The sequence below is a fragment of the Geotrypetes seraphini genome, chromosome 5 (assembly GCF_902459505.1).
Source record: "Geotrypetes seraphini chromosome 5, aGeoSer1.1, whole genome shotgun sequence".
NCBI lineage: Eukaryota > Metazoa > Chordata > Amphibia > Gymnophiona > Dermophiidae > Geotrypetes > Geotrypetes seraphini.
In genome coordinates, this window is record NC_047088.1 from 55,695,537 (window position 1) to 55,720,036 (window position 24,500).

General features: G+C 40.7%; 1 protein-coding gene across 8 annotated transcripts in view; it reads left to right on the forward strand.

The window, feature by feature from the left end:
- Positions 1–24,500, forward strand: part of DACH2 (dachshund family transcription factor 2) — an 845,689-nt gene that overhangs the window by 565,833 nt on the left and 255,356 nt on the right. The window lies entirely within an intron of this gene.

Below are 24,500 nucleotides of genomic sequence, written 5' to 3' on the forward strand. Positions count from 1 at the left end.
AGTTGTCAGCTGCTCAATCAGAGCACCTTTTGTATCCTGGACATGATTGAAAACAGGTATAAATTAAGACATCCTTCTTTTTAGGCTTGGATGTTTCTTCACTTTTGGATATCTTGATTTTTGGGCCCTCCCTAATCCCACCCAAAACACACCCAGAACATGCCCCCTTGCTATTTGGATGTAATGTAGTGTTAGACATCCCTTTCCTACTTTATCAAAATCAGGATTTGGTTGTTTCAAACACATGGATGTCCATTTGAGCATTTCAAGATATCTATATGCTTCAAAGTTAAGCTCCATAAGCACCTATGGTGTCTTTATGAAATAGTCTCAAAATAGGTGCTTACTTGCCCTTCCTACTTGACTTCTTCTAAGATTGCCCTCCTCATGGGGATACTTCATGTAACATTTATTATGAATATATGGAATTATAAGTCTTCGTGTATTTCTCGCTTTGCTATATTCAATTACGGATGCAAAAGCTAGACACTATGGAAACAAGCCAGAAAGAAAATTGATTCATTTGAGCTTTGGTGTTGGAAAAGGATTCTATGCATGCTGTGGACTGCCAGAAGAACTAACAAATCAATTCTGGAAGAGATCAAATTGACTAAGTCACTCAAAGTCCAAATGATGAAGTTACAATTGTCTTATTTTGGTCATCATGTTTGGGAAGATTGAAGGAACCAGGCGAAGAGGGTGGCCTGCAACCAGACGGTTGGACACGTTGAAAACAACCATAAGGATGATGCTGAAGGACCTTGCCAGACTAGCACAAACTCAATTTCTTTTTAGATCTGTAATTCATCAAGTACGAGTCGATGGCACCTAACTATATTCACCACTGTTCACCATATCTGAGGTTTGAATGATAACATGAAACATTTCTGGTGCACAGCAGTGCAATAAAAAGCCTGAATGTGAGATGGCATTTCATTAGGCTAACACCAGGAACCATCTTGCAAAAGTTCAAACAATTTCTGTCCTCCTCTTCCCCCTGTGCAGCTCCTTCCCTGCAAAAAATAGTGTCACAGAATAATTAAAAAATAAATAAACAAGAAAAAAAAAAATCCCACTTCCGTAATACATAAAACAAAATAAGTAGATTTCAGGGCAATGGCAAAATACAAAATACCATGGTTTAAAGTGTGACAAATGAACAGCCTTCTCGTGCCTGTCACCTTTCTGATCCTTCACAAATTTATGGTGTGTCTATGCAGAGGTCTGAATCTTCAAAGCAGGAAAAACAGAGGTGCAGCATGAACTGATCTTCATTTTTTTCCCTATCTTCTTACAGCAGCACTAATGGAAATGTATTTTGTTTAATGACTCTGAAATCCTGTTTGTAATTAGATGTGGGAATTGGTCTTACTTTGTAACAGATGATACTGGAATAATAATATGAGAGATGGTACGCTGAGACCACTATCCTCCAAAATCTATATCATTTTTCATTTTATTGACATGAAATGTGTGCACGGAACAAAGAGACTGATTAAAATAAACAGGAAAATAACATCTAATGAAAACACCCATTCTAAATATTTTAGTATTGCTTTAAAAGTATTACAGTGGAAACCAAAGTGCATTTTTCTGTATTAGGGTAATTTTAATAAATTTACTTTTTTTTTTTTTTTTGGCTTGCACTGCCTGTGATAGGATCTATGATTTTCACTGCGCACAGGGAGAAAACTTTAATTAAAGACTGCATACAATTACAATGAACAACATATTTCAGAAGGTGAATTCCAAATGAAATACTATTTTTGTACCACTGCTCTATTTAATGAAAAGGTAATCTTACAGTCCTCTGTAATTTCAGACCCAAAGCAAGTGCCTTCCTTCAAAATGCTATCCGTGAAGATTTTGATGTAATGAATCACTGAAGAAGTAGGACTGATTTTGGGCTGGAGTTTATAGTTCTCATATTCCATTAAGATTAGGACAGTGTATATTGTTACAGCTGTTAATAATTTGAAATGCACCGTTCACTGTGCTTGTTTACTTCTCTTCATTTAAGACTAAAAAACAACAACTCAATTTCTCTTCCTTTTTATGGGCTACTGGTTAGATAGGTTACTGTTAACCCCAGTTATTAGTAAGTACTGTAGGTCTCATTGCACAAAATGAGCCCTGGACTACTAAAATAGTATGAGTTCATGGCAAAATAACATTTTAATGGTAGCTCACGTTGATGACCACACCCCTTAGTTTCTCTCAATGTTATGGGAGACAGACAGAAATATAGACAGATGGATAAACATCCAAAACTGTGGTTAGAACCAGGTAAATATTAAACTAGTGAGTCCTCCTCTCTTATTTAGATCATTCCAAAGATACCTCAAGTCTGTAGCTCTGGGAAGGCTCTTTCAGCTTATAGCTCTCCCCTTTGGGTTCAAAACAGCTATGATAAACTTTTTAAAGGTGATAGTAGTGATAATGGCCTTTTTACCCAAGCAGGAGACTAAGGGGGAAATTCTGTAAATGACACCTAAAAAAGATAAGTGTCTATATTATAGGAGCCTATTGTGGGTCAATCACATTTAGATATCCATTACAGAACATGCCTAATGGCGCTTAACTTAAAACTTAAGTGCCCATAAGATAGACCAGGGTTTTACTTATAGTTAAAAGTGAGGAGGACTCGCTAGTTTAATATTCACCTGGTTCTAACCACAGTTTTGGATGTTTATCCATCTGTCTATATTTCTGTCTGTCTGTCTCTGTATCTACAGCAGTGGTATTCAACCCAGTCCTCGGGGACCACCTGGCCAGTCGGGTTTTCAAAGTCTCTGTCATCCATATTCATTGTGGATATCCTGAAAACCTGACTGGCCAGGTGGTCCCTGAGGACTGGGTTGAATACCACTGATCTACAAAATGCCTCTCTTCTTTTTTTTTTTGCCAATGGTTTTAAATTTAAAAATAGGAACTTTGTAAACCTGATTCCTCTTTATTATGATCAACCTCATCTTTTAAAGATACTACTTTAAAAAAATCAGCTTTTAAAATGCCTTTGAATTAAAATATTAGTAAAACAGTTTAGTTTCCAAACAAGAGTTTGTGTATCCTTTTAATAAATAATTCTATAAAGGATGCTAAAAATTAGGTGCCCAAAATCTGTGTGCTAAGATATTGTTCTATAAAAGCATCTGGGTGCCCAGATTCTGTTAGAGAATAGAACGCAATTTGGCATTTAGGCACCAGCATTTACACCATGTAAATGTTAGTGCCTAAGGGCCTGATTGTATAAACGACACTTAAATCTATAGGCATCAGAACAAGGGAAGCCACAGGGGCCAGAGAGAAGAGGATCTAGTTGGCTGGGCGAAATCCAAGTAGATTTTTTATTTACTATCGATCTGGGTATTCAGCATCAGTATCAATATGCAGCTGGTGTTGAAGTTCTAGGTGTGGTAATGTGAATGAGGGAGGACCTAGAACCAGGACAAATCTGAGCTATACATCAGGTGCAGGTAATGAAAAACAATATTTATTATATGTCAGGTAGGGAGTCCTGTTTCACTAACAGTGGGGAAAAGTTGAACACAAAACTAGTCTGTAAATATAGCAGTGTCCTTTGGTGGCCTACGCCTGCAGGGCCACAGCATACCTTACTGTGTCCCAGGCAGCAGCATGCTTTACTTGTCTTTAGCATGGTTCCCCAGATTTATCAATATAGTCTCTAGCAATCACTTATGGTTGGACTGGCTAGGTCAAAATTATCAGTTGGCAGGGTTCCAAGCTGAATTTGGCCTACCTGATTGTATGATTGCAGTTAATACATAGATGGTGGATATATATGCCATGGGGTATTGCTACTTCCCCCAGGCCTCCTTAACCTAGCTGTACCCTAGGCTTTTATATACTTTATGGAGCATGCCCTCCTGTATCACTTCCCTCTTGGGCGGGACTGAGTTTTTAAGGTGATTCTGACACTCTTCAACTACTACCACTACTAGTACTACATATTATTTCTATAACTGTGAGGGATTATCCTTAAGGACACCTGACAACGTTCTATAGACTCCCTCATACTAGGTATAAATTTAAATGCCACAGTCAGTACGTCAAAGCAGTGCTATCAATGGAATTTAAATATTGGGGATAAGTGACTGATTAATTGCTGTCAAGTTAAAGTTGACTTCTGACAACCATGTGGATTGACATTTTCCAGAACGTCCTGTCCAAAATCAATTTAACATGCATTAAAATATTTGAGTATGTAAACTCACATTTCAAGACTCAAAAGTATGCCAGCTCTGTTATATTGCTTTTATTTAATTTTTTTTCTTTCATAAATTCCACATACTCTACACACATGTAACATGAGTTTTGTTCCTGGGCAGTAAGTGTTATTTCCTAATTACTCAAGCCTAAAAAGAATAGAAAATATCTGCAATTTCCATAAAACTTTGCTTTTGCGACCGGGATAGTCAAATTTTGCAATTTACCTGAAAACACCACATTTTCATTTTTTCATTCTTATAAAGTAATAAAAATGAATCACAATTAACATGTATTTATATTGAAGTTATACAGAGATGACCACAGAAAATTTAGAAGTAACTATTGAGATTTGTGAATATATTTTAAGTCACTTTCACGAATCAGCCTTGGTAGCAGCATTCAAAGTACAGTATATCCTTGTGGAAGCACTTGTCTTGCTCCCCTGAGTATGCTCCCATGTTCTCCTTGAATGTCTCAATATGTAACTCAAAGGTATGAACTTTGAGAGACATCCTACAGCCCATATTATTGTAATTCTTCACCAGAGTCTTCACCAGAGACTCCATGTAGTTTTTGACCTTGTGATTACCTAGGAAGCATCCACAATGACAAAATACCCCATTTTCGAGGGGTTATGGTATCAATCCTTGGCCCTTATTTTATACCATTACCCATTATCCAGTGTTTAATCAAGTGGGTTTGGAGACCCTTAAGTCTTCTTTCTTGTACTGGACCCTCGGAAGTGGGGTGTTTTGTCATTGGGCATGTTTCCAGTTTACCTCACTTCATCATCTTCTGTATCCTGTTAGTGATTGCCTAGGAAGCCCCAAACCATTGTGACAAAGCTGCTCTCATTTGCTTTCTCCTTCCTATTTAGCTTCTTGGGAAATTGCTTGTACTCCAGGATCTTCTTTATCTGTGGTCCAATAATGACACCAGCTTTGACCTTTGCCTCAGAAAGATTAGGGAAGATGCCTTGAAGGCTGCTGACTCCTTATTTAGACCTCTGATGGTATCCCATCTTCACAGAGGCCAATCCAAGTCACAAGTGCCATTTTAAAATTTTAGGCCCTCTTTTACTAAGCCATGTTAGAGGTTTCTACCTTGGCCTAGGGCGCTAAATGCTCCACTTCTCATAGGAATTCTGAGTGTTAGAACCTTTTTGTGATCTGGGCCATGGCAGAAATCTCTATCACAGCTTAGTTAAAAAAAAAAAAAAAAGAGGGGGGTTAAATATTTTTTTTAATTAAATATTCTAAGAAATTTTATAGCAATAAATTCTGCCATTCTAGTGAGTAACAAAATTGTCTTACCTTCCAGAGTTTTTGAACTTAGTACAGGGGCCCCTAAGTTTATTCAGCATGGAATCAATGTGGAATGTTCTGCAAAAAGGTGATTTTCAAAATATCAATGCCATGGTCTCAAAAGCAAAGTATGAAGGGAATGATAGCCATTTTCTATAATTTTGTGGCACAGGCCATTAAGAAAGAACACATTACCAGGAACCAAAAATAAATAAATAAATAAAATTTTGTTACAACTTTGTATTATTAAGGAGTTATTTAACAAAATATAAAGGAAAAGTTTGAGTACACAATTTAAAAAAAAAAAATTAAAGTTAGTATCACAAAAAACAGCAAAATGCCAGAAAAGTGAAAAAAAAATCTGAAAACAAACCAAAATTGTTTTACTTGTGTGTGTTCCTGTTACATTGCTAAAATAATCAATTTTATCTGGGTCCAGTCACTCTACTACAACCAAACCATCACAAAGCAACACAACAGGTTTGTAATTAGCTTGTGCCACTGGTGTATCAGCACCTCCTTTGACAGCCACGTTTTAAACATAAGAGGAGAGGATGATCTAAATACTATGCAAATTAAATGCTTATGGTTTTTAATAATAAATGTTCTGCATCAGCATCCATCATTACCGACAACCTAATATAGATGATAAAATATAGTGATTCCTACTGAGGATGATGTGGTTGATTATTTTGTAAGCAAGTTAGAAACTGGATTTCTTTCTTTTTCTCAGAGGCAGACACAGATGGGAGTAAAGACTGATAAGCATTAGAATTGTTTCCAATTGCCATCTATTAAGAAACCTGCCCACTGATTTACCGTATTTTCTCGCATATAACGCGCGCATTATACGTGGTTTTTACAAACCGCGCATACCCTTGCGCGTTATACGCGTGAGCGCGTTGTACAAAAATTTTTTTGCATAGTTTCCCCCCCCCCCGACGCCCGATTCATCACCTGGAAGGAGCGCTCGCACCCCCACCCGAAGAACCGCTCGCACCCCCACAGCCTCCTCCCCCCCTCCCCCATGGAGAAGCTGTCTACCTTGTTTCCGGATGCCAGCCCAGCTGCTTCCTCTGCCGGCGGTCCTGCCCCTTCTCAGAGCCCTGTGCTGCGCTGCTTCCTCTTCAGGCGGTCCCGCCCTTTCTCTGATGTCAGAGAAAGGGCGGGACCGCCGGAAGAAAAAGCAGCACAGCAGGGCTCAGAGAAGGGGCGGGACCGCCAGCAGAGGAAACAGCTGGGCTCGCTGGCATCCGGAAACAAGGTAGACAGCTTCTCCATGGGGGAGGGGGGTGAGGCTGTGGGGGTGCGAGCAGTTCTTCGGGTGGGGGTGCGAGCGGTCCTTCAGGGTGGGGGTGCGGGTGCGTGCGAGCGGTCCTTCGGGGTGGGGGTGCGAGCGGTCCTGTGGGGGGGTGAATCGGATGTCGGGGGGGCATCAGGCTTTCAGGGTAGGGACAGGACTTCAAGGAGGAAAGGAGAGTCGGGGTGGGCGAAAACAGAGTCAGGGTCTCCAGAGGAGAGTCGGGGCGGGCGAAAGGAGAGTCGGGCAGCATGCGCGGTATACGGGTGTGCGCGGTATATAAAAATTTATGTACATAAATATGTGTTTTTTGCGCGCTATACCCGTGTGCGCGTTTTACACGGGTGCGCGTTATCTATGTGAAAATACGGTAATGATTTGTGGCTGAACTATGAATGCTGTGGAATAGTAAAGTATAATGTATTGCACAGTTTACAGTAATTTATATATTTTAAGAAAATTAATTTACCCCCCTCTTCTACAAAGCCGAGTGGCAACAGCCCCGAAGCCCATAGAGATTTAAAGGGCTTTGGGGCAGTTGCTGCATGGCTTTGTAGAAGATGACGTTAATAAGTAAATAGAATTTTAAAATTCCATGTCACTGTAAATAAAAAAAAATCCTTGAAAAATAGAAGCTGAGAGGTGGAAGGGGTGCGGAAGAATGAGTTGTAGTTTGGACTAAATGCAGGCCAGAGCTGAAGGCATGTTCTTTTCCTGTATGTTATGCATTCAAGACCTAAATGTCCTTTTCAGGGCTACATAGTTTTATTTCATTTTTTACCTACCCTTCCTAATGTTTTCTTCCCTAAATGTTCTTTTTCTTTACTTGATTATTGTAGTTCTTGCCCTTTTTCCCTTTTGTTCTTGTTTGTATTTTTTAAGTATTTTTAATAATTTTCAATAATTATTATTGTTTTTAATTATGTTTTGTCATCTTAAATATGTGTTTTCTTAATCATTACATGTTTTTTATGATATTGTACACTGCTTAGAAGGCTGATTGGGTGGTATAAGAAATTTTAAATAAACTTGAAACTTCACCCAGTGCATTCAACAAGCACAGAGATGCCCATCCCAAAGAATGAGATCAAGGGGGGGGGGGGAGGGAATTCATCAATGTGTGCTACTATTAAGATGGGTTGTTATTTTATCACACACTGATGAATTCTCCCCTTATTGGTCTTAACATCCTAAACTCTCATGTGCCATTCATAAATTTGTGGTGCTAAGTCACTCGTACACGGCGGAATGTTGGTGAGAATGAGGAGAAACCAAAACAAAACTGCAAGAAAATGTACAGGATACAGGAGTTTATTAAAATAACAAAAACCTTAAAACATATACATAAGCAACATAAATTATATCCAAAGATCTGGTCCTAATATTCTTGTGGACCGGACCCGTCACGGTCTGTGTTTCGAAGAAACACTTCTTCCTCAGGGGTCCTACAGAGAATGGTTTTGTAAACAAGTATAAATTACACTGTCCAAATGACATACATTACCAAAATTATGTACATGATGCTATGGATAAAGGAAAATGTGCTGTCAATAGTGGGTGAAGGATAGAAATGAAGCCCACGTGTGAGATGCAAAACTGGTGTGAATGAAAATCTGATAAAAAGTATTTTCATATAAAATATAAGATAAATGAAAATAATAAAGGGATAAGAAGGAATTATGCACAGATGTGAAAGAAGAGAACATAAGAATTGCCGCTGTTGGGTCAGACTAGTGCTCCATCTTGCCCGGCCCCTCACGCAGCGGCCCCCAGGTCAAAGACCAGGGCTCTAAATGAGTCCAGCCTCACCTGCATATGTCCCAGTTTAGCAAGAACTTGTCCAGCTTAGTCTTGAAACCCTGGAGGGTGTTTTATCCTATTACAACCTCCAGCAGAGTGTTCCAGTTTTCCACCACTCCCTGGATGAAGAACTTCCTTACGTTTGTATGGAATCTATCCCCTTTCAACTTTAGAGAGTGCCCTCTCGTTCTCCCTACCTAGGAGAGTGTGAACAGTCTGTCTTTTTCTACTAAGTCTATTCCCTTCAGTATTTTGAATGTTTCGATCATGTCTCCTCTCATTCTCCTCTTTTCAAGGAGAAGAGGCCCAGTTTCTCCAATCTTTCACTGTACGGCAACTCCTCCAGCCCCTTAACCATTTTAGTTGCTCTTCTCTGGACCCTTTGGAGTAGTACCGTGTCCTCCTTCATGTACGGCGACCAATGTTGGATGCAGTACTCCAGGTGAGGGCGCACCAAGGCCCGGTACAGCAGCATGATAACCTTCTCCAATCTGTTCGTGATCCCCTTCTTTATCATTCCTAGCATTCTTTTCACCCTTTTTGCCGCCGCAGCACATTGTCGATCAGAACTCCCAAGTCTCTTTCCTGGGAGGTCTCTCCAAGTACTGCCCCGGACATCCTGTATTCGTGCATAAGATTTTTGTTACCAACATGCATCACTTTGCACTTATCCACATTGAACCTCATTTGCCATGTGGATGCCCATTTTTCGAGCTTGATTATGTCACTTTGTAGATCTTTGCAATCCCCCTGTGTCTTCACTACTCTGAATAACTTCGTATCGTCCACAAATTTAATCACCTCACTTGTCGTACCAATGTCCAGATCGTTATAAAGATGTTGAAGAGCACAGGTCCAAGCACCTAGCCCTGCGGCACCCCACTGGTGACACTCTTCCAGTCCGAGTATTGTTCATTTACCCCCATTCTCTGTTTCCTATGCTCCATCCAGTTTTTAATCCATGTGAGTATTTCACCCTCAATTTCATGGCTTGCAGTTTTACGAAGTAGTCGTTCATGAATGAAACCAAGATAGGAGACATGTTACAATGTAGTGACCTAATTGTAAGGCCGGAAAGGAAAGAGGAGAAAACTCATATATGGGTATGAGAATATACCTACCCATATCAGAATATCAGAAAACCAGATTGGATGAAATAAATAAAATCTTCGAAACATGGACCATGTTGGGTCTGGTCCACATGAATATAAGGACCAGCTCTTTGGATATAATTTATGTTGCTTATGTATATGTTTTAGGTTTTTTGAATTTTAATAAATTCCTGTACCCTGTACATTTTCCTGCAGTTTTGTTTTGGTTTCTTGTTCCGTATCTTCACTGCAGGTCTTGTTGGTTCTTTTTGGTTTGAGAATGAGGAGAATACAGGGAAGGGATAGAGAAAATGGAAGGAATAGAGGATATGGCAAGAACATTAGAGCCCAAAAACGTGCTGAGGGAAAGAGAAAGGAAGGGACAAGAGTGAATAAACATAAAATAGCAAGTTGAAAAAAAAAGGAAAAAGGGCATACAAAGAGAAGAGAAATACACGAGGAAAGAGTTAAAGACACAGTACTACTCGAAAGGGTCCAGAGAAGAGTGACTAAAATGGTTAAGGGGCTGGAGGAGTTGTCATACAGCGAGAGATTAGAGAAACTGGGCCTCTTCTCCCTTGAAAAGAGGAGACTGATAGGGGACATGATTGAAACGTTCAAGATAATGAAGGGAATAGACTTAGATAAAGACAGGTTGTTCACCCTCTCCAAGGTAGGGAGAACGAGAGGGCACTCTCTAAAGTTAAAAGAGGATAGATTCCATACAAACGTAAGTAAGTTCTTCTTCACCCAGAGAGTGGTAAAAAACTGGAACGCTCTTCCGGAGGTTGTCATAGGGGAAAACACCCTCCAGGGATTCAAGACAAAGTTAGACGAGTTCCTGCTGAACTGGAGCGTACACAGGTAGGGCTGGTCTCGGTTGGGGCACTGGTCTTTAACCTAGGAGCCGCCGCGAGAGCGGACTGCTGGGCACAATGGACCACTGGTCTGACCCAGCAGCGGCAATTATTATGTTCTTTTGTAGATGGAAAGAGAGGGAAAGAGGATAAGAGAAGAAGGAAAAGGAATGTCGAGGATGTTGAAACCTCAGCAAAATGCAGGAAGCTTTAAGGGTTTGTGGTAGAGAAAGAACAATAAGAAGAGAAAACAATGAAACATTAAAGAAATCATAGAGGAAGGGTAAATAAATGAAATGGGACAATAAAAGAAAATAATAAAAAATGAAGAATAAATGAGGAAAACGCCAGTGGGAAACAGAGGATAGAAAACTGACTAATTTTGAGAGTGAAGAATAAAATATAAAATTCAAAATATAAGAATACAGGTAACCCAAATACAAACAAACTTATTTATTTCACAATTGTAGGAGGAAAGAAGTTTCCACTAATTGCCCAGCAATGGCCCACTGTGGTCAGACCCAGGGAGCTACATAGCGAGCTCCCTCCACTCACTGACCAATGACTATCATTACTGTGACCAAGACAGATGGGAGGATAATAAAATAAAATGTGATGGAAAACCCCAGGTAACTGTGTTGGGAACCCCCAGATAAATCTGAAGATTGACAAACTCTAGCCCCTAAAAATGCTGGGTTCTAATAGAAGTGTAAGTTCAAAAGAGCCTGGAAAAAAATGCCATTTAGGGGAATGATAGTATGTTACTATATTACATTTATATTTTCCTAAAATTACAAATGAGGCCTAGATCACATAAGCAAGATTGCTTATTTACATCTGAAAGATGTGCTTACATAAAATGCTACTGTGCTTGCTTGGAGGCTGGGGATATCAACGTGGACTAATGTTAAGTCGGGTTATTTTGCCACATGTTGGGTTATTTTAGAATATCACTATGCAGTACCCCCCGTGAATTCGCAGGCTGCGATTCGCAGACTCAATCATTCGTGGTATTTTCTGACCGCCTCTTCCGGCAGTCAGAAAATACCGCAAATGACTTACATAGGCACCTGCCGCCACCCCTAATTCGCAAGCTCCATAGAGAATATTAAACCTGACTTTGCATGGGATCACGCCCCTCCTAAGTTCTGTTTCCATTAAAGTCTTAATACGGGTTCTTTTCTAATCTATGTGGGACACGGAGCCCGTGGCTGACTAGACGGGAAGGAAAACAGCGCTTCCCTATCTACCACATAAGAGCCTGGGAGAAACAGTAACCAATCAGGGAGTCGTTTACTTGTGAGCAGCGTGCGGGGAGAGGTGTGGGGAGTCAAACGTGTGGTAAGAAAATACCGCGAATGACTTACATAGGCACCTGCTGCCGCCCCTGCAGCCCTCTCCCGCCTCCAATCCGCTCCTAAACCACATCCAATATTTGCGGTTTTCAAAATTTGCGGATGCTCCTGGAATGGAACCCCCGTGAATTTCATGGGAGTACTGTATATATTGTACCTACAGGCTGACTTTACTCAAAGAAATACTGCATTCAAATATGTAAAGTCCCACAACAGTAGAATCCAAAATTCAAATTCAAGGAGGAAAAGATTTCAGTGGGTACCCATATGGATTATCTATGTAACTCTCCGTGGGAATTTTAGTACCCCTTCACTAATCAGAAAAACCTTCTCTAAAAATGTCCATGAGCATACATACTCATATTCATATTCATAATCTTCTTTCATAATCCATTAGAGCAAAAATCAGTTTCAACATATCTAAATATCAGCAGTGACTCAGATAGATAGCAGCACTCAGTGGAGCATCCGTTTCACAATTGCTTCATCAGAAGGTACTTACTGCCCAAATGCTTTTTACTCTATAGGGGAAATATATATATATATATTATATATAGATAGATAGATAGATAGATAGATAGATAGATAGATAGATATTTCCGAGAGAGAATGAGAGAATTGTTGAAACTTTGTGGTATTCCCTGCCCACACAGCAATTAAAGATATTTAATGTCACCCTGCTTCACCATTATAGTTATTCTTATGCTTGCAATTCACATGATTTTAATGGAAGCTTCTGAAAAGAAACCTCTCTGCTATGGAAGCCCATAGGGCTCAAACTACTGCAGTCTCTCAAAGCTCCAGGATCATAAAATGGGACCCTGTGCTAAAATAACCTGACTTAATAGGAGCCCGGGTTGATATCCACAACCTCCCAGCATGCACACTAGTATTCTGAATCTTTCCTGCATATTATTAATTGAAATGAGTCCTGAAAATGTACTGTTTATGAGGTACTATGCCTTCATTTGGAAAATCCCTTAATTATGGTCAATGCATTGAGCTCTGTGATTGCATCGCTAAACTGTAACAAACACAAATCACAAGCTGGTGGGTAATATTTCTTAATGTAATGTAAAATTAACTAGATGGAATATAGAAGATAAATCATAACAAGGCTATAATAGTGCCAAGGGATTCTTGTGATGTCTAGAAATCAGAATGAATGAAGTGAAGCATTTTACCATTCACTAACAGACTCTAGAGTTAGGGCAAATAGGAAAGGAAGCCAAATAACCAAAAAAATCCAGTGAGCCTCTAAGAATGGGTTGGCATCAAAACTTTAATGAACGACATGGAACAAGCCATGTTTTGGTATAATGTTTGTGTCAGGGACTGTCAGTCTCTGACAATCTGAATGAAGTCTTTTGTTGTTTTATTTTTTGCAAATATCAACAGGCAATGCAACATATAAATGTAACCCTGGCCTCACATACACAATCTTTGGGATCTGACTAGCAATGCAGACTTACAAAAAGAATTTATTTGGAACAGCTTTTTAGGGGCATTTTCAAAACACTAAGACATCCAAAAATTGCCATTTTGAGTTAATCAGGGCCTTAGGTCCCTCCCACTGCTTCCCAAAATGCATTGGGAGGGGAAGGCCTGTCATTCTCAGCACGCAGCCCTGTAGGCAGGAGGGAGTGGGCTTCCCTCCTGTCGATTGGAAGGTATGGAGGGTCCAGAAATATTGGGGGATGCGGGGTGAGGGGGGATGTCGGGGAGAGTCCTGGGATATCGGGGGGGGGGGGGTGTCTGGGGATGTCAGGGGGAGGGGTATAGGGCTCCGTGGCTCAGCTGATCCTGGCAGGGGAATCCCCATCAGCTGAGCCAGTAGGAATCCTCAAAACCAGCTCGGCTGATAGTGATTCCTCTGCTATGATTAGCTGGTGGCAAGCCCTCAATGTGCTGTTTTACCCCCATCTCTAGGTGGTGGAAAGGGTTCATGACCAATGAGAGAGTAAGGGGAGTCATGCCTTAAACCCTCCAGTGGTCATCTTCTAAGTTTGATCTAAGTCCTGGCATATAAGTTCCGCCTAGGATGTTTTAATTATTGTTTCAGGACATCCAGATGAAAGTACACCCAATTTCCACCCATAACACACCTCCCAATACATCCCTTTGAGCTCTGGACGTAAAGCAGCTTAAAAGTTCTGCTGAATATCCAGAAGTTTCTTTTGATTATGGGCACTAGGACGTCCCTGCTATTAGGATGTCCAAATGCCAACTTAGGCAGGTTTTTGGACGTTTTAATGTTTTGATTATGCCTCTCAATACATACACACCAAGACTGATGATAAGGATGACTAACTTGAGTATGAATGGCACATCTGGTAAGAAAAGTGCATGCAGCTAATATTAGTCCTTGTGTGCTTGACTTGCAAAATATGTGTGGATTTTATTAGCTTTTTGGAGCACATCAACTGCTTATAGATATCAGATATTTTATTTGTTTGTTTGTTTAGAATGCTCATATGATATGTATTACTAGAAATAATGTTAGCATACCTGGAAATTTGTAAGGTAGAGTTATCTGTCTGTTTCTTACAAAAGACACGTTTCTCAGCCCAAGAATCAGATAAACTTAAAGGTGATTGGGTATCAGACTATGTTTATTCCCCTGTAGTGCATAAGAAATGTGGTATCATCACCCTCATCAGTAAACATGCTTGGCTAGAAATGCCAGATCATAGAGCTGATCCAGAAGGACAATGGATCCTAGTGAAAATAGTCAAGTTCTAGAGAACTTATATTGCATAATGTATGTGTCATAATCCAAGAAAAGGGACCAAGTCTTAAAAATTGAGTTATTTAGCTGGCTAAGTAATCAAGAAGATGCTGATTCAAATGCAACAAACCACAGCTTTCTATCATTTCATTTGTCAGAGATATACCGTTTCAATTAACAAATTGTTGTCTCTGATAAATAGACCCCAACTGACATTGTTGCCTTGTTTCTCAAGAAAGCGTGAACTAAGACTTGGTACCTTTTCGTAGACTGTGACACATATGAGGTCTGACAATTTTCATGACCTTCCGCTGTGGGCTTATGTTGGCAGCACTGTACAAACAGCTCAGTAAGGTTTTATAACCTTGGTATATCAGTGTCTCACAGCTATGTTCATGTCGATGTGTGGAGGTGTCTTGCTGATTGGCATTCATTATTGTTGCATGTTTTTGTGTGCCATCGCGAGAATGTTGGAGCTTGAATTAGAGCAATGAACAGACATTAAATTTCTTGTTAAACTTGGCAAGAGTTTATGGGGATAATCCCATAAAGAAAACGGCAGTGTACAAATGGATTAAACATTTTTCTGAGGGGAGAGAAAGTGCCACTGATGAAGAGAGGTCAGGGCAGCCAGTAACGCACAGAACTGATGAAAACATTGCAAAAATTTGTCAAATTGTGCATCAGAATCGTCGGCTGACTGTGAGAAGCTGAGTAGACCAAGTAAAAATTGAAAGAGAAACAAGAAAATCTTACCTGAAAATCTTGGTATGAGGGTGCAAAAATGGTCCCTTATAGCTCTTGCATCACGTCAATGCACCAGCTGACATGGCACTGCCTTTGAGGGAGTTTTTAGCCGGTAAACAAATAACTATATTGGAGCACCCTACTTACTCACCTGATTTGGCACCCAATGGCTTTTTTCTTTACCCAAAGACAAAGGGAATATTGAAAGTAAGACATTGAAGGTAATACAACAACAGCTCTAATGGCTATTCCAGAAAAAGAGCTCCAAAATTGTGGACTAGGCACTGGTATCAATGCATAACTTCCCAAGAGGAGTACTTCTAAGGTGACCATAGTGATATTCAGCAATGAGGTATGTAGCACTTTTTCTAGGATGAGTTCATAATTGTCAGATCTCATATATGCCCCAAATCATAAGACTAGATCCTTCTTTCAATAGCTAACAACATAAAATGGTTGAATTTTCACAACAGGATATGGTAGTAATAGGGGATTTTAATCAGGTTCTGAATCCCATCCTTAAGTGTCAACCTACATCCAATATTACTTAAAGACTCCATGGGTTTTGTGGACCCATCACAAATCTTACACCCTTCAGGACAAGATTTCACTTTCCTCTCCTTTTCCAGGATAGATTATTACCTTCTTTCTAGATCTTTAATGGAAAGGATAGGCACTGACTGCATATATTCATATACTGATACCTGACCTTCCTAGAATTGTCCTATACTTTAAGAATTTTCAACTGAATCTACCTCCACCACGTTGGAGATTTAATAATAAGAACATAAGAACATAAGAACTGCCATCTCCGGATCAGACCTTTGGTCCATCAAGTCCGGCGATCCGCGCACGCGGAGGCCCTGCCAGGTGTACCCTGGCGTAATTTATAGTCCATCATATCTTTATATGCCTCTCTTAAGGAGATATGCATCTAGTTTGCTCTTGAAGCCTAGGACGGTCGATTCCGCAATAATCTCCTCTGGGAGGGCATTCCAGGTGTCAACCACTCTCTGAGTGAAGCAGAACTTCCTGACATTAGTCCTGAACCTGTCCCCCCTTAGCTTCATTTCATGTCCTCTAGTCCGTGTCAAATTGGACAATGTAAATAATCAATGTAAATAATCAATGCCTTATTGAAAGAGCTGGATTTTCAGCCTATGATAGAAAACACTTTCTGAGAATATTTCCAGTTTAATAACTCTGATCAGATTCTCCAGGCTTTAAATTGGGATGCATTTAAAGCAATGTAAAATTATAGGACCAGAGATTGCAGGAGACAGCTCAACTACCTCCCACAGTTGATGACGGTTCTGGATATTCAATGCCGGAGCAATATTGGGCTACCATCATTGAATTTCCAGGTTAAGTTCTGGCACCATGGACTTAGCCAGCCAAGCCAATATTCATCAGCTGGCTGGTTAAAGCCTAATGACCAAAGATAGACCTGTTTTTAGGCAGATTTTTCTGGCTGTGTGCCTTAGTGAGTCGCTGAATATTGGTGGTGATCAGCTATGCCCTGCTGAATATCAACGGTCAGCCGACTTAGTGAGATCATGCTATACTTAGCAGTTAGTACAACTAAAATTTTGTTACAATGATATTCTCAGTAGAAGAGCACATGGAGAACTTTTCTTCAAGCTGCATTCCTATGTTTTGCTGGTAACAAAGCAGGAAAGGTTCTCATTTCCTATCTAAAAGGTAAGAAGCATAAAAGTAAAATTTCTTTAATTAAAGATCACAATAGTGCTGTTCTTTTTCACCAACCTGACATAAATGCTACATTCCATGCTTACTACACTCAGCTGTACAGAATATATATATATATATATATATATATATATATATATTTCTAGAGTTCATTCAAGGGACACATATTACTCATTCTGACAGAGACAAATTTGCTTCTACAGTACCTTCTTCAGAGATAATACAGGCTGTTGACTCTTTTAAGGCAAACAAAATACCTGGCATATCTTACAACCAAATTCTTTAAGGAATTACAGTCAGAATTCTCCTTCTCTCCTTCTGTCAATATTTTTTTATACCCTGGCAGAATAGAAGGCTCCATAATGGAGCTCTCACAATAGTGCTGTCCAAACCAGGAAGGGATGCTCTAGAGTAGTGGTCTCCAACATTTTTCATGTAAAGGGCCACATTGTGAATATGAAAAAAATCCGAGGGCCACCAAAAGATTTCAAGTTTACATATAGTACTAATTTTGTAAATCACCTTGACCTGATTATTCAGACTGGGTATTAGACATTAAAAAGTAATGATAATTTTGATTCTACAACACTTCAAGAATATATTTTTAAAAGTCACTTTATTTTAGATTGTCAACAGTATAAAATCCTTCTAATACTGATTTTCCCAATCTCTTACTTCATCTCAAACCACTAAACCTCCCCACCACATCACTCACTTTTTGAATTCACCACCTCACCCTCCTTTCTGTCCTCTATCCTCTTTTCAGCCTTAAAATTTCAACACTTTCTCCCTCTCATTCAGCCATCCCCACTCTTTCTGTTTGCATGTCAACTACAGCATGGTCCCTCCATGCCTCTCCCACACTCATCCATATTCTGTTACTCCTTCTCTTGCTCTCTGCCGGGGGCATCAATCCTCATCCCAGTCCTCTCAATCAATTCTCACCCTACTCATGTAGGTCATACTCAAGCGGGTCGCTTTGCAATGTAACCAGTCTTTTTTTCTGCCTTTTTCATGCACCTTATGGATTGCCCACTCTGTCTCCAACAAGCTTACCTTCATCCAGGACCTCTTTATCTCTCGAACTCTCCATCTGCTGGCACTAACTGAGACCTGGAGCCTTCAAATCTCTACACAGCATCCTTCCTCCCCTTTTTCCACTATCTTGGCTCTCCCCAAATCCTAACTCCACCAGATCCACTCAAAAATTCAAACTATCCTTCCCCTCTTTAAAAGGCATATCCCATACAGGAAAACTTGGGACATCCCTCCTCTTCAGGATCACCGAGCTGTGGAACAGCTTTACTGCCCCTCTTTGGAGTTCGACCTCCCTCCAACGCTTCCGAAAACATTTGAAAACTTGGCTTTTCTCTAAAATGTAACTACTCCCTCCCTCTCCATTATACTAAGTCCCCTCTTTCTTTCTTTTTTACTAAGCCCTTCTTCTTTCCATTGGAGTTCCTTTCTATATTAATTCCTGTAAACCGTGTCGAGCTCCACTTCTGTGGAGATGATGCGGTATACAAACTTAAGGTTTAGTTTAGTTTAGTTTAGTCCTGAAGACTCTGCTTCAGTTGTAGCCTTGTGTCATAGAGGCTACCTTTTCTCATACAACTTGCCCAGTTGGTCATGGAGGGTGGTATTGGGCTTTTACTCTTGCCATCTTGTAGATATAAACCCCTCACTGATCTCCCTCCTTTGAAGTCCAGTCCATCTGTCTATTCACTCCTCTACCTCTCAGAGTAGCAGTCATTTACCAACTCCCTGATAAATCCCTCTCCTTCCTCATGGATTTTGACTCCTGGCTCTCCTTCTTTCTCAAATCCTCATCTCCTTCCCTCATCCTTGGTGACTTCAACATTCATGTTGACAACCCTTTGACTCCTACATTTCCAGGTTCTTTGCTCTAACATCCTCATTCAATCTCCAGCTGTACTCCACCACCATTGGGCCGGATTCTGTAACTGGTGCCCAAGTCAATGGCCGCCTTAAAAGTGGTCGCCGATTGCCTGTCAATCATTCCAGGGCACCGGTTACAGAATCACGCCAAGATAGGCGGCTGAAATGTAGGCGTGGGAAACCCTGGCCTACATTTCAGCCACCTATCTTGGACTACACCGCAGTAGCCAATCGCAGCAGAGAAATTCTCCACTCCCCCATCAGCTGAATGTCAGAGATTTCCCAAAGCCACGATTCTGTAACCAGAACCCAGTTCTGAGCGCCGATTATAGAATTTCACCTTTGGGGAGTCCCTGTCACTCAGCTGGTGGGGGTGGGGAGGGATTTCCCGATATGCTGTGGTCTAGCTGCCAAGATAAGTGGCTAGGTTTTCCGGGCCTACATTTCTGCCGCCTATCTTAGTGTGATTCTGTAACCGGTACCCTGGAATGATTGACAGGTGATTGGTGATTGGGGCGCCGGTTACAGAATCCGTCCCAAAATAATTACACCTTCTTATGAAGAAAAAGTTCACACCATGAGAGGAAAGGAGAGTATAAAAATAAAGTGGTAACAAAAAAGAAAAAAAATCAGGATAATATAATCCTAATTATTAGTGCCTATATTTCTTAATACCCTCCCATCTTACGCTGAGAAGAACAACTGAACCAATATTTTAGGCAAATGAACCTGAAATCTTATAATTTTCACTATGAAGTTTTGAGATACGGTGACTAGAATATCACACAATATTTGGGGTACGACCATACCATAGAGCAGTGGTTCCCAACCCTGTCCTGGAGGACCACCAGGCCATTCGGGTTTTCGGGATAGCCCTAATGAATATACATAAGAGATATTTGCATATAATGGAGGTGATAGGCATGCAAATCTGCACCATGCATATTCATTAGGGCTATCCCAAAAACCCGACTGGCCTGGTGTTCCTCCAGGACAGGGTTGGGAACCACTGCCATAGAGCAATACAAGGGCATTATAACATTTTGAATCACATTAGCCCTTGACAACTGTTAATATATTTAGAAACCTTTGCTTTATTTTATCCAATTTTTTTCTTGCTTGTTTTCTTTTTTTTTTTTTTTTTCTTTTGATCTTTTTAGGAATATCCTGGTTTCCCTGCTAGAAGCAATAAATCATAGATTTCATTACAATGTGACTTATGTAATAATCTGGCATCCTGACCTCAAAAGAAAAGACTTGAGAGAGAACATCCTTTTTTATGCGCTCAGATTCCAGTAAAATCAGTGGCATCCCGGGGTGGAAGGGGTCCGTCCTGGGTGAATGCTCTGGGGGATGTAAAGCCGGCACTTCTGGTCTGGGACCTCTCAGCATTCTACTGCTGCTGCTTTCCTGAATCAGCAGTGGTAGTAAACTTTACATTCAGCCATTGCAGGACCTAACTGTACCTTCCCATTGCTGCAAGTCCATCCCCTCCAATGTTGCTTCCTTTTTTCGGAGCAGAAATGGCTGCCATGGAAAGGTGCAGGGAGGTCCCACAATGGCTTCATTTAAGCTTACAGCCACTGCTACTAGTTCGTAAAACATACAGCAGCAGTGGGGAGGTGAAAGGCGCAGGATACTGGATGGCATTGGGGTAGAGGGAAAGAGAAGGGAGTAGGATGGAAGGGTGGTGGAGGGAGAGGGAAGTGGGGTGGAGGGAGAGGGGGGAAGATGCTGGTGGAATTGGTGTGCAGGGAGAGGGAAAGAGAGACAGAAGAGGAAGGATACTGGATGGAGGGTTGGAGGGAGAGAAGGGGACAGATGCTGATGGAAGTGGGGTGGTTGGAGAGAGAAGGGGCAGACATTGAATGTTAGTGGGGGGACAGATGCTGGATGGAAGTGGGGAGGAAAGAAGAGGGGAGCAGACACTGAATGGAAGTAGAGAGGAGGGCAGATGCTGGATGGAAGTGGAGAGGACAGAGGAGATGATGCTGAATGGAAGGAGTAGATAAAGAGGACACATGGTAGAAGGAATGAATAAAAAAGGGCTGAAGCTGGATGGGGGAAGAAGATAGTGAAATATTGGAGGGGGTGAGGAAAAGGTGGCAAACTATAGGTAGACACAGTGAAAAGAGGGAAATTGAGGACTGGGTAGTACAAAATAATTTAATCTAGACAGATGCAGAAAATAATATGAGAAGTAAGACAAAGGAAGAAAAAGAAAGAGAAGGGAGAGGAGAGAGTGAAATGCCAGACCATGAGGGAGGGAAGGAGAGGAGAGAGATGCTAGACCCTTGGGGGATTGGAGGGAAGGGAAAAAGATAGATGCCATACCAATAGGGGTGAAGAGAGAGATGGAAGAGGGAGGCAGACGGTTTATGGAACAGGCATAGGAGAGAAGATGATATATGGAAGGAAGAGATTGACGAGAAGATGAGGAAAGCAGAAACCAGAGACAACATAGGTAGAAAAAATTTATATTTATTTTATTTTTTTGCTTTAGGATAAAGTAGTATTGCAGCTGTGTTGATAAATGTTTATAAGTGGAAAATGGAAATGAAGTGATCCTTTTATTGGACTAATATTAATATTTTTTTGACTAATTCAGAGACCAAACCCCCTTTCCTCAGGTCAGGACAGGATACCATAACAGAAGTATACTTTACTGACCTGAAGAAAGAGGTTTTGACTTTGGAAAGCTAATTGAAAAATTGATTAGTCCAATAAAATGGTATTAACTTTCCATATTTTTCACTCCATAAGACACACTTTTTTCCCCCAAAAAAGTGGGTGGAAATAAGAGTGTGTCTTATGAAGCGAATATAGCCCCCCCTCCTCCCGGCAGTACCTTTAAATTTTGGAGGTCGGTGGATGGCTGTCTGCTGCTTGTCGGGGCTCGCAGCACACAAGCGTACTAATGCCTGGGCCCGTGACACTTCCCTAGTTGGGCCAGTTGCTGGTGCTTCACAGGACGGCTGCCTATTGATTACCAGCACGTCGGGGCCAACAGCATGCTGCTGCAAGGGTGTGCGCCACGTCTGAATGGCGAACACTGACCTCCAAAATTTAAAAGTACCGCTGGGGGGCTTGGATGGAATTTAAAGGTGCTGGGGGTAATGTAAAAGTAATGATTGATTGGGAGGCTGGGTCAGAATTTAAAGGTGCTGAGGGGCTGGGACGAAATTTAAAGATGCTGGGGGTATGTAAAAATGATGATTGAATGGGGGGGGGCTGGGACAGAATTTAAAGGTGCTGGGGGGCTGGGACGGAATTTAAAGGTGCTAGGGGGCTGGGACGGAATTTAAAGGTACCGGGGTATGTAAAAGTGATGATTGATTGATTGGGGGGGGGGGCTGGGACAGAATTTAAAGGTGTCAGGTATATATTAGTATACAATTTGGTTCAGAATAGGGTTTTTTCTTGTTTTCCTTCTCTAAATCTGGAATGCATCTTATGGTGAGGTGCGTCTTATGGAGCGAAAAATACGGTATTTTCCATTTTTTGTTTTATTTTTATTTGTTAATTTGTAAAGTCATGATTGCTATTTCTCAGTTTTTTCAAATTTACATCTACCATCTTTATATTTTGCACAGTATTAGGGGACATGCATCACTTTTTCTGTTTCTATGGTATTGCATTGTATGCAGAGACTGGCTTCTTGGTTGTTCAGTTTAACTTTTGTCTACATATTTCTATTTTTAGATTGTGATTGCATATGCTATACTGGTTGAGGGTGTTTCTGTGTTCTGTGTATATGAAAGACATGGTTTTCTATTAACATTGACTGTGCAGGATCGATCTTTACTAGTCTGGCTTTTATAGTTTTACAATGGATGTATTGATGTTCTACTGCTCACTGCAGTATGTAAGATGCTGCCTTTCCCTAGGTACACTCTTGTGCAACGTATGGATTATTATTAAAAATCATGCTTTCCATATAGAGGAGGAGGGTGTAAAAAAATTATGGGCCCTGGATGTCACATATGCTAGGTATGTCAATGACTAAAATAAAAATATGCTAGGTCATTAGTCTCAGATTATATTCTAAAGCCTTAATCACAGTTTGGCTCTTCCTATTGATTGGTATTAATTTGTTGCAGATAACCCAATAAATATGATTGAGAATGTATTCATGCCTCAGTTTCCCTGTGTTTCTCCCCTCTAATCTCAGCTTTTCATTTACTTAATATTTACTGATAGAAAATATATCAATTTTGGACAAGATGCTGCATATTTTCTGTACCGCCTCTAAGTAGAATTATATGTGTCTCTTCACACAGTTGAATCCTAATATTGTGAGTTGCCTTAACAAAATATTGTCTGTATATAAGCTTTAGGCTGTGTTTCTATTGATTTCAGTGGAATTGGCTATAACTGAGCTTGCCTTTCAGATGGCAGCATTGGTAATGGTGGCCATCATTAGAAATTATACATGGAGGGGCATTTTCTATATATGTCCAAATCCAAGTTGGATGGTCTGTGGAACATGCACAAAAATCCAGTAGTGAACATGACCATGGGGCATTTTCTATATATGTCCAAATCCAAGTTGGATGGTCTGTGGAACATGCACAAAAATCCAGTAGTGAACATGACCATTTTTGAAACAAAAAAGTATATCTTTTTGTTTTAGAAATGGTCATTTCTCAGATGTGCTTGCCTTCAATTCATCTGTCTTTTTGAACCATATAAAAAAAAACCCACATCCAAAAGAAAACCACACAAAAGCCATTGGGATGTAGGCGGGGCCAGGTTTTTAGTAGACTGGCCACATAGGCATTCCAGCAGAACAGTGGAGCACTCTAGGGGGCACTGCAGTGAACTTCACATAAAAAGTCCCAGGCACACATCTCACCTCAACCCTCTTATAGTATATGTATAATATATGTATGTAGAGAAATTGGAGCAGAGTGTGGGGTAGTGGTTAGAGCTACTGCCTCATCTCCTTGAGGTTGTGGGTTCAAACTCTGTGCTGTTCCTTGTGACCCTGGGCAAGCCACTTAATCTTCCACTGCCCCAGGTATTTTAGATAGATTGTGAGCCCACTGGGACAGATAGGGAAAAATGCTTGAAGTACCGTATTTGCCAGCGTATAGGACACACTTTTTTTCCTCTTAAAATAAGGGATATGTCTTATATGCCGATAGTCTAAATTATGAGCTCTGCACCCTGTCCATCCTACCTTCTCTGCCGCTGGAATCCCTGGTGGTCCAGAGGTGCAGGGGGCAGGAGTGAGCTTTCTGTGCTCCTTCCCCGCTGGTAGGTAGGTAGGTCGGTGGCTGCCGTGAGATCGGGTTTCATCAGTTGCTGAGTGGCATTGAGCAGGAGTGTGCTTTGGCACTCCTGCTCGATGCTGAGAGGCTTCCTGCCTAGCTCCCGTGAATTCTCGCAAGAATTTGCGGAACTAGTCAAGCTGCTCACATAAGTATTTTTTCTTATAAAATGTTTTTAAAAAGGGTGTGTGTCTTATACACCGGCA